Source organism: Lathamus discolor, chromosome 23 (genome assembly GCF_037157495.1).
Source record: "Lathamus discolor isolate bLatDis1 chromosome 23, bLatDis1.hap1, whole genome shotgun sequence".
NCBI classification, from domain to species: domain Eukaryota; kingdom Metazoa; phylum Chordata; class Aves; order Psittaciformes; family Psittacidae; genus Lathamus; species Lathamus discolor.
In genome coordinates this window covers 395,634-404,724 of record NC_088906.1, presented here as the reverse complement: position 1 = coordinate 404,724, position 9,091 = coordinate 395,634, and the positions used below count along the sequence as shown (strand labels likewise).

Below are 9,091 nucleotides of genomic sequence, written 5' to 3'. Positions count from 1 at the left end.
AGCATGAGCGCCTGGCAGAGTTTGACTGGGACTAGTAATTGGTAGTGAGGGTGCTAGTGCTTGGTCCAAGTGTGTGGTACGTGACTGTTTGAAGGGTGTGAGACCCCTGTGTAAAACCACATTTGGGGTTCACCAGTGTGTCTGGGTGTCGTGGTTTAAACCCAACCACAAACCTCGTTCACTCACTCCCCCCCTTCTTGCCTTCCCCCTGCTCCTGGAGGGACGGAGAGGAGAATCGAAAAGAATGCAACTCCCACGGGCTGAGATAAGAACAGTTTAGTAACTAAGGTATAACACAAATCACTGCTGCTACCACCAATAATAATAATGATAAAGGAAATAACAAGAGGAAAGAATACAACACCTCAGTACCAGCTGACTGGTAACTCGCCCCACTCCCCCCAGCCGAGCACCGACTGATACCTCGTCCAACCCTGCAGTCCCAACCCTTCTGGGTAACTCCCGGTTACCTCCTGGGCATGACGTGCTGCGGTATGGAATACCTCTTTGGTCAGTTTGGGTCAGGTGTCCTGTCTCTGCTTCCTCCCAGCTTCCCCTCCTTCCTAGCAGAGCATGAGGCTCACAAAGTCTTTGGCCAGACCAAACATTCGAGCAGAAACCAAAAACATCGGCGTTATCAGCACTGTTCCCAGGCCAAAAGATCAAAACACAGCACTGTACTAGCTCCTAAGAAGGAGAAAAATGACTGCTGCTGCTCAACCCAGGACACTGGGATACTCCACTGTCAGGGCAGTAGGATCTCCGTGGAGGTTTCGTACAACCCTAAGATAATACTGCACAAGAATTGGGAAAAAACAAACCAAAAAAGGAAAAAACAAAAAACCCAAGCACCAAAATGTAAGACAATGAAGAATCAAAGCTTTTGTGCATCCTTTATAAAAATTCTGAACTCATTTTAAGTTGGTGGCTAAGAAGGAGAAAAAGAACCGTTAGAGCTGAACCCAGAACAACTGGGCAGCAATAATTGGCAAGCTTTCCAGGGACTTATTCCACCACGCTAAGATCCAGGTTCTTCTCTGAAACACATCCAGAAATACATTTATTAGAAAAAAAAACAACAAAGCCCAACCCCCCCACTTCAGGCCGGATGTAAGCTGGCTTTAAGAATCTCACTAAGTGCGTCCCTGACACCAGAAGCACCTGAAGCTGCAGTGCTTTTACAGCAAGAGAGACAACACTTGTAAAGAGAGATGCAAGGCTTCCACCTACGAGTACCCACAGCCCAAACCAGGTACAGTCGGAGCAGACAAGAAGGGGATTCTTTTGCTCTGCCTTTAATTTGCTTTATCCAGCTCTAACTGTGTCTTCCCTCTGACTCAAGAGTTTTTCCTTTTTTTCGGGTTGGGTTTTTTTTTTTGGAGATATCTATGTCACCTTATGGCAAGATGCGACTTAGAAAAGTAATGCAGGCATGCCAGGGAATCCACAAGGCTAAATGAATGCTTACTTTGTTTATGAACACTGGTTTGAGTTTAGACACGTGCTGGTAAACAAAGAGAAGCAGAACTGTTGTCAGGATCTAAAATCCCAGGGAGGTGCTGATCTCTTCTCCCTGGGATCTAGGGACAGGACAGCTGGGAGTCAGGGGAGGCTCACAATTCATAGAAGGAAGCATTTCTTCACAGGGAGGGTGTTCAGGGGGTGGCACAGGCTTCCTGGAGAGGTGGTTGGTGCCCCAAGGCTATCAGTGTTGAAGAGGCGTTTATTTGGACAATGCTTTGACTTTTGGTCAGCCCTGAATTAGTCAGGCAGTTGGACTAGTTGGTGGTTGTAGGTCCTTTCCCAATGAGCTATTCTGTGCTATGCTGTTCTGTGCTGTGCTACGCTCTGCTGTACTGTGCTATGTGGTGCTATGCCATGCTATGCCATCCCATGCGATGCTATGCTGTGCTATTCCATGCCATGCCATGCCATCCGATGCTGTGGTATGCTGTGCTATTCTGTGCTGTATTGTGCTGTGCTACAGCACATGTTGTTGTCCTCAACATGAAAAGTACATGAAGCTGTTGGAGCAAGTCCAGAGGAGGGCCACGAGGATGATCAGGGGCTGGAGCACCTCCTGTACGAAGACAGGCTGAGGAAGTTGGGGCTGTTGAGCCTGGAGAAGAGAAACTGCATAGTTGTAAGCCCTGTACTTGAGTTCCTCCTTAGGGATGGCAACTTCAGTCATGGCAAGAAGTGCAGAACAAGGTTCTTGTTCTGGAGGTGCAGTAAAATCAGTGAGGGCCCCAGCTGAGGAGTGTGCCTGGCGATGTCTCCCCATCTTTCACAGCATGGAGTTATCCATGGAATTTGCCAGGAAAGTTCTGAGTAATTTTTCTTCAGTCTAAAATGATGTGATGTGAAAATTATCAAAATGCATCTTAACTCTGTATCCTGACTGTGCTGCTGTGCTCTGTTCCCATTGCTTCAGGTACAGAAAGGCAACTGCCTTTGCTTCAGAACTGCGACTGAAAGTGGAGAAAGCAGTTAACAAACGAGCACTGCATTTCAGTTTGGAGTTGAAATCTACTTATCTGAATCTGAAGTAGCTGTGGCTTGCTAGGTTTTCATTAGAGCTGCATCCCTGGTTTCTCTCCCAGTGGATTTTAGCTTTCTATTGCAACTGTAATCCAAAGAGCACTGGATCAGCTTGGCAGCTGTCCTATTTGCCACCAGCTCTTTGTGATCAATATTGCCCTAAAAAGTGTTTTTCTTGTCTCGGAGCAGGATTTCTAGTGTGATTTTCAAGCAGTTGGTTAGGTTGGGCACTAAGCTGTGTGAGTGCATCTTTCTGAGGTGTTACTTCATGGGATTTCTGACCATCTCTGTGAGCAGTTTTCACTGAGAAGTGACCTTAGAGAGCTCTGTATTTATCCGCCGCTGTACAAAATAGCTGTGTGAAAAGGCTCTCCTCTTGTTTGCCTGCTTTCAGCTTGCCCACTGCCTTGAGTGTCTTGTTTCTGGGCAGACCTGGCTCCTGACCTGCCAGCTCCTGACTGCTCAGAGGTTTTTGGGTGTCAGTGCCATCCTGCCTCCTCCCTGGCTCCCCATGCTGGCTGCCATGGGCTATGCTGGAGGAAAACCACTGCTATCAGTGAGCTGTCTGGAATGAGGAAGAACACACGAGGGAAGAGAGGTTTAAATGGCAAAGCTGATTCTGGTCGTCTTGTTTGTGGAGCAAGGGAGTACAAATACATTGCTGGAAGTGGCCCATTTCAGCTCTCCAGTGTGTTGGCAATGATGCTGAGAGCATCCTTTCTCAACGTGACACAAAGAGCTGCCGCTGGTCCCAGTGTCTGCATCAGCAGGCAGCTCTGAAGCGGCCCTGCAGCAGTGTGGGGGCTGCCTCTGGCTCCTCGTGCCTAAAGGATGAGAAAAGTCCAGGCAAGCAGCTACCCTTCTTAGTCTCAATGATATTCAGTACTGAAAGACCATCTCCTTCACGGGGTTTTTCCACAAAACACACCTGAAATAAAAGCATTTACTTGGTATGAGGAACACAGTTCTTTTTGATAATGGATGACCATATCCCTTTCATTATTTTATAGACAGAGAAGCTGTATAATGATTAGTATTTTTTTCCGGTGTATCTGCTGTTATGGTTCTTACATCTGATAGTAAATATCATGCCTAACGGAAGAGTCTTTGAAACAGATGGTCCACTTGTCTTGCACAGGCACGCTCTACTTGGATCTACTTGTTGAACATGCATCCCCAGCTCTCCCAGTCGTTACTCTTAATCCAACATAAAGTCCAGGAGTTCTTCCTCTCCAGAACTGGGCAGTCTCTCGTTTCCAGGTTGTCCCAGTGCTCTGTGGACAGGCTCCTGGCTGTGTGTTGTCTGTGCAGGGGTCCAGCAGGCTCCGTGCTTCATCACGGAGTCGTGTCCTGCACTGAGGTGACTTTTAGTTCCTGTTGTAGCTCAAGCACAGGCCCTCGCTAATGGCTGCAGCCGCTGTGAGTGCTGGGTTTCGTACATACGTTTTTTTGCAGGGGATTGTCTCTTCTGTGAAACACTTGTGTGGGATTTCTATAGTTCTATAAGGGATAGGGCTCCCTTACATCCATTACATCTATAAACCCATGTTGGGTTAGGGATAGCGATAGGTGTTAGAATCAGGATTATAGTTAGGGTTAGGGTTTGGGGTTACTGTTAAGGTTAGGGGTTATGGTTAGTGTTAGGGTTATTGTTAGGGGTTAGTGTTAGGGTTGAGATCGGGTGGCGGAGTCATGCTTGTGGTTCTGGCTAACCCTATGTGGCCAGAGTTAGGCTTAGGCTTAGTGTTAGGGGTTAGGGTTAGCGTTAGAGTTAGGATTACAGTTAGGGGTTGGGGTTACAGTCAGGGATTAGGATTACGGTTAGGGATTAGGGTTAGGTTTAGGGTTACGCTTAGGGTTAGTGTTAGGGGTTAGGGTTAGGTGTTAGGGTTAGGGTTGGTGTTAGAGTTACAGTTAGTATTAGGGTAGAGGTTAGGGTTAGGTGTTATGGTTAGGGTTGAGCTCAGGTGGCAGAATCACGTTCGTGGGCGTGGCTAATCCAAAATGGGCAGAGATAGGGGTAGGGTTAGGGTTATGGTTAGGGTTAAGGTGAGTGGGAGGGTTAGTGTGAGGGTTAATATTAGGTTTAGCATGTGGGTTTTGGTTTGGGGTAGGGTGAGGCTTACGGTTAGCATTAGGATGAGGGTTTGGGTTAGGTTTCGGGTTCATGTTAGGGTTACCGTGCGTTTTGCTGTTAGGGTTAGGGTGAGGGTTAGGTTTATTATTAGGGTTAGGTTTAGGGTTAGGATTAGGGCTAGGGGATAGAGTTAGGGTTAGTATTAGGGTTTAAGGTCAGAGCTATGGCTATGGTTAGGGCTAGATTATGGTTGAGGGTGAGGGGTTGGGGTTAGGGGGTTAGGGTTAAGGTTTGGGCTAGGGGTTAGGCTTAGGGCTCCTTTACATATATTAGGGTTAGTGTTAGGGATTATGGTTCAGAGTCTCAGCCAGTCTCATCCCCAAAGTCTGAATCTGAGAGTCTTAGCAATGGTCTTAGGAACAGTCTCAGCACAAGAGTCTCATCTGCAGTGCATCAGTCAGTCTCATCTCGGAGTATGAGTCCTGGAGTCTTAACCACAGTCTGAGCCACAGAGTCTAAGCTTCAGTCTATTCCCCTAATTCTGTATCCCAGAGTCTTAGCCACAAAATTTCAGCTGCAGGCTCATCCCCAAAGTCTGAATTTTATAGTTTTAGCCACAGTCTCAGTTACAGCCTCAGCCCCAAAGTCTGAATCCCAGAGTCTTAGCTAAAGAGTCTCAGCCACAGTCTGAATTCCAGTCTTCTCCACAGTCTCTGCCCCAGAGTCTGAATTGCATAGCTTTAGCCATGGAGTGTCAGCAACAGTCTCAGCCACAGAGCCTGAGTCCGACAGTATCAGCTCCAAAATCTGCGGCCCAGAGTCTCAGTCCCAATCTCACCCACAGTTTCAGCCACAGTTTCAACCACAGTCTTAGCCACAGAGTCTGAGTCCTAGATTCTCAGCCCCAGTCTCAGCCCTTGAGTTTCAGTCCCCGAGCCTCAGCCCCAAAGTCTGAATCTCCAAGTCTCACCCATCTGAACCAGAGAAAACGCAACAGAAAATCAAAGCCAAGGAGCACCCCCAGAGGAAACGGCGAGAAGTTGCAGAACAGGCAGGGCACTCACCAAACAGCCAGGGATCAGCTTCGGTACAACCAGGGAGCAGCCACAGAACCAGAGCCAGGTAATACAAAGACCCAGCTGTGGCTTATCAGGGTGCTTTTAGCCCAGGTGGTGGTTTGCCACTCGCCTGCCCCAGCCCATTGAGGGAGGAGCTGTGGATGGGGCTTGTGGTATATGAGGCACAGCCTTTGCTCAGGGAGCTCATTTGGGGTTCAGCTCTCATCAGGGTGTGTTCTCTGGTGTTAGCTCAGGTTTTCTGGCCTTAGAGCTTTGTGGTCTGTTTCAGGGGTTTTTTTTGGGGGTGGGTTTGAAATGGACTTGTTTCAGTGAAGGTCTTCAGCTCATGTTAAGGCTTACTAGTGTGTGCATTAGTAAGTGTCTTTGTGTAGAGTGGTTTTTTTAGGTGTCATATTTGTAAGCAGTGGTGGTGAGGCAAGAAGAAACCCGCAGCTGTTCTCAGGGGGAGGAGTTGTGGCAAAGGTAATCTTTGCTTGATGTCCTGGTTAACAGTGTATCATTCCCGTTCCTTTTTACAGATGAAGAAAAGGTATATGGCTAGAGAAGGAATGTACCGGTGAGCCAAAAAGGGGTTTGTCTCAAGTGTGGCTTTGGACCTCTGCCCTTGTGAAAGGTGAGTTAAAAAAGCGTGCATGGAGAGGGGCAGGAAGGAGTCGTAAGGTCGGTGGGGAAGAGAGGCTGTTAAAGAGGCAGTGTCTTTGGGCAGGTAAAGGGAGCAGGTTATTATTCAGTTTGAGCTTTTATGGCTTTATAAAGCTAAAGCACAGCTGGGGGTCGTGCCTCAGAGTCTCAAGTTCAGTAATCTCTCGGGGCATAGCTCCAGGTTGTTTTTACAGCTCTGTTCTTTCAATGTATGTCTGCCCAGAGCTGACTGTGTCCAGCCCTCTTGCCAGTTAAAGTGAGAGGCCATTAACCGGCTGAAGCAGCAGCTCAATGCAAAATAGTTTTTAGTATCGGAAGGCATTTTTTTATTTGAAATGTCAAAGGGTGACGTAACTCAGCGGCGGGAGGGCTTAGCACGGAGAAGGCCGACATTTCGAGCACTGTATCGGCACACATTCGTTTCTATTTATTTTTCAGGTTTCACATCCGAATCGGGAGAGGCGAAGCCGCACAGTTAGAGGGGATGTACGAAGCTAAGAGGGTTTTATACTGGGCTGGCAACTGACACCATAGCCCAGTACGATGGCGGGGTTCAAGGTCTTTCTCACAGCTGCTGTGCAGTCGCCTTTGGAGTCTGATGAGTACTCGCAGGGAGTCGGGGAGGTAAAGAGAATGACTGCAGGGTCAGTCACTTCTCCCCAGGGTGACAGTCACTCGTCTCTACTCTCTCAGGTCTTGCAGGGGAAGGGAGCCCCAGAGCACCACTTGGAAACTTTTTTGGGACTGTGACATGGGAGTCCGAGCCATGAGGCTGGCTCGAGACCCACACCACTACGGAACCTGAATAGATGGACTCCTTTTTGGAGCCGGAGGGCAGGAGATGAGGTCAGGATGGCAGGCAAGAGTTTGAAAGGTAGCACGGGGGAGAGGTGTGTATATGTTTTTGTTTAGGAAATGTTGTGACCATGGCATGTAGTTGTGGGAGGTGGCAGGGAGTTGGAGGGCGATGCGTTCGGTGTAAGCTTAGTGCTTTACTTGTGTGTGGGGAGTGTGTTGTAGACTGAAAGAGTTCTCCTTTTTGGTTTTTTAGAGAAAAAAAAAAAAACAGCCAGGGGAGGGGTTTATCCTCCCCCAGCTGGGTTTTTTTTCTCGGGTCCTGGCTGGTCTGAGAGGCGATGTTCATCGCCTATGTTTGGGCGCAGGCCGGTGCAGGGACGGGATTTTCTCAGGCAGGGCATTTTCGGTGTTCTCGGGAACATAGTTCCTGAGGAGTTCGGAAGACAGGTTGGGGCTGTTGTCACTCATTAGGGAAGAAATTCTGAGTGTTGGTGTGGCAGTCTAAACTAAATGCAAGGTCGATGTTAGTGGGATTGGTTGTAGAATGATAGTGTGGGTTTTAGAGTGTTGCTATTAGTATTAGAAAGCTGGTGTCGGTATGAGAGCTTTGGTGTCGGTATTAGAATGCGGTTTTAGTCTCAGAAGGCCGGTCTTAGTCTTAGAATGGAGAATTTAGTCTCAAAAGGTGAACTTAGTCTTAGAGTACCAGTATTAGTCTCAGAATGGTGAACATAGTCTTTGAGTGCTGGTTTATTCTCAGCACAGTGAACTTAGTCTCTGAATGGTGAAGTTAGTTTCCTAATGCTGGTCTTAGTCTCTGAAAGGGGAATTTAGTCTCAGAGTCCTGGTCATAGTGTCAGAGTGGAGAACTTTCTGTCAGAAAGATGGTCTTAGTTTCTAAATAGAAAAATTACTTTATGAATGATGGTCTTTGTGAATGGAGAACTTAATGTTTCAATGGAGAAGTTAGTTTTTGAGTGGAGAACTTGGCCTCTGACTGGAGAACTTATGGCTCCAGTGCAGATCTCGGGGCAGCAGGGCCGGGGCTCCTTACGGCTGCAGTGCACACCTTGCTTACGGCTGCCGTGCCGGGCCTCCTTCGGGCTGCAGTGCCCAAGTTAACTTAGGGCTGTAGGGCCGGGCCCCCTTAGAGCTGTAGGGTGGGGCTTCCTTAGGGCTGCAGTGCTCACCTTGCTTAAGGCGGCAGTGCCCATCATTTTAGGGCTGCAGTCCCCAGCTGTCTTACGGCTGCCGTGCCGGGCCTCCTTAGGGCTACAGTGCCCACCTTGCTTAGGGCTGCTGTGCCGGGCCTCCTTCGGGCTGCAGTGCCCAAGTTAACTTAGGGCTGTAGGGCCGGGCCCCCTTAGAGATGTAGGGTAGGGCTTCCTTAGGGCTCCAGTGCCCACCTTGTGTAGGGCTGCAGTGCCTAATTTACTTACGGCTGTAGTGAACATCTTAATTAGAAATACAGTGCCAGGCTTACATAGTCCTACAGTGCCGGTCCTCCTCAGGTCTGTAGTGCCCGGCCTCCTCAGAGCTGCACTGCCCACCGTAGTTAGGGCTGCACTGCCCACCGTAGTTAGGGCTGCAGTGCCCACATTAGTTAGGGCTGCAGTACTTGGCCTCCTCAGGGCTCCAGTGACAGGCCTCCTCAGGGCTGCAGTGCCCTCCTTAGTTAGGGCTGCAGTGCCCTCCTTAGTTAGGGCTGCAGTGCCCACCTTACTTAGGGCTGCAGTGCCCACCTTACTTAGGGCTGCAGTGCCCACCTTACTTAGGGCTGCAGTGCCCACCTTACTTAGGGCTGCAGTGCTGAGAGCTCTTCTGCAGCCAAATGCAAATCGTACTTTACAGTCAGACAGCGTGGTGTGGGGTGGAAGGGACCTTAAATCCCCATAGGGATTCAGAGCATCCCAAAGGCAGAGCATCCCATAGGTGTTCAGAGCATCCCCCAAGC

General features: G+C 48.9%; 1 long non-coding RNA gene across 2 annotated transcripts; it reads left to right on the top strand.

Moving 5' to 3' along the window:
• The first annotated feature begins 412 nt into the window (after nt 1-412).
• LOC136003780 (uncharacterized) lies at nt 413-8,260 on the top strand. 2 transcript variants are annotated; one of them, XR_010608186.1, is made up of 3 exons: nt 413-1,252; nt 6,216-6,310; nt 6,778-8,260. It is a non-coding gene; the product is annotated as an uncharacterized LOC136003780 (long non-coding RNA). The 2 variants fall into 2 exon arrangements; XR_010608185.1 differs by lacking the exon at nt 413-1,252 and adding an exon at nt 5,086-5,740.
• The last annotated feature ends 831 nt before the right edge of the window (nt 8,261-9,091 follow it).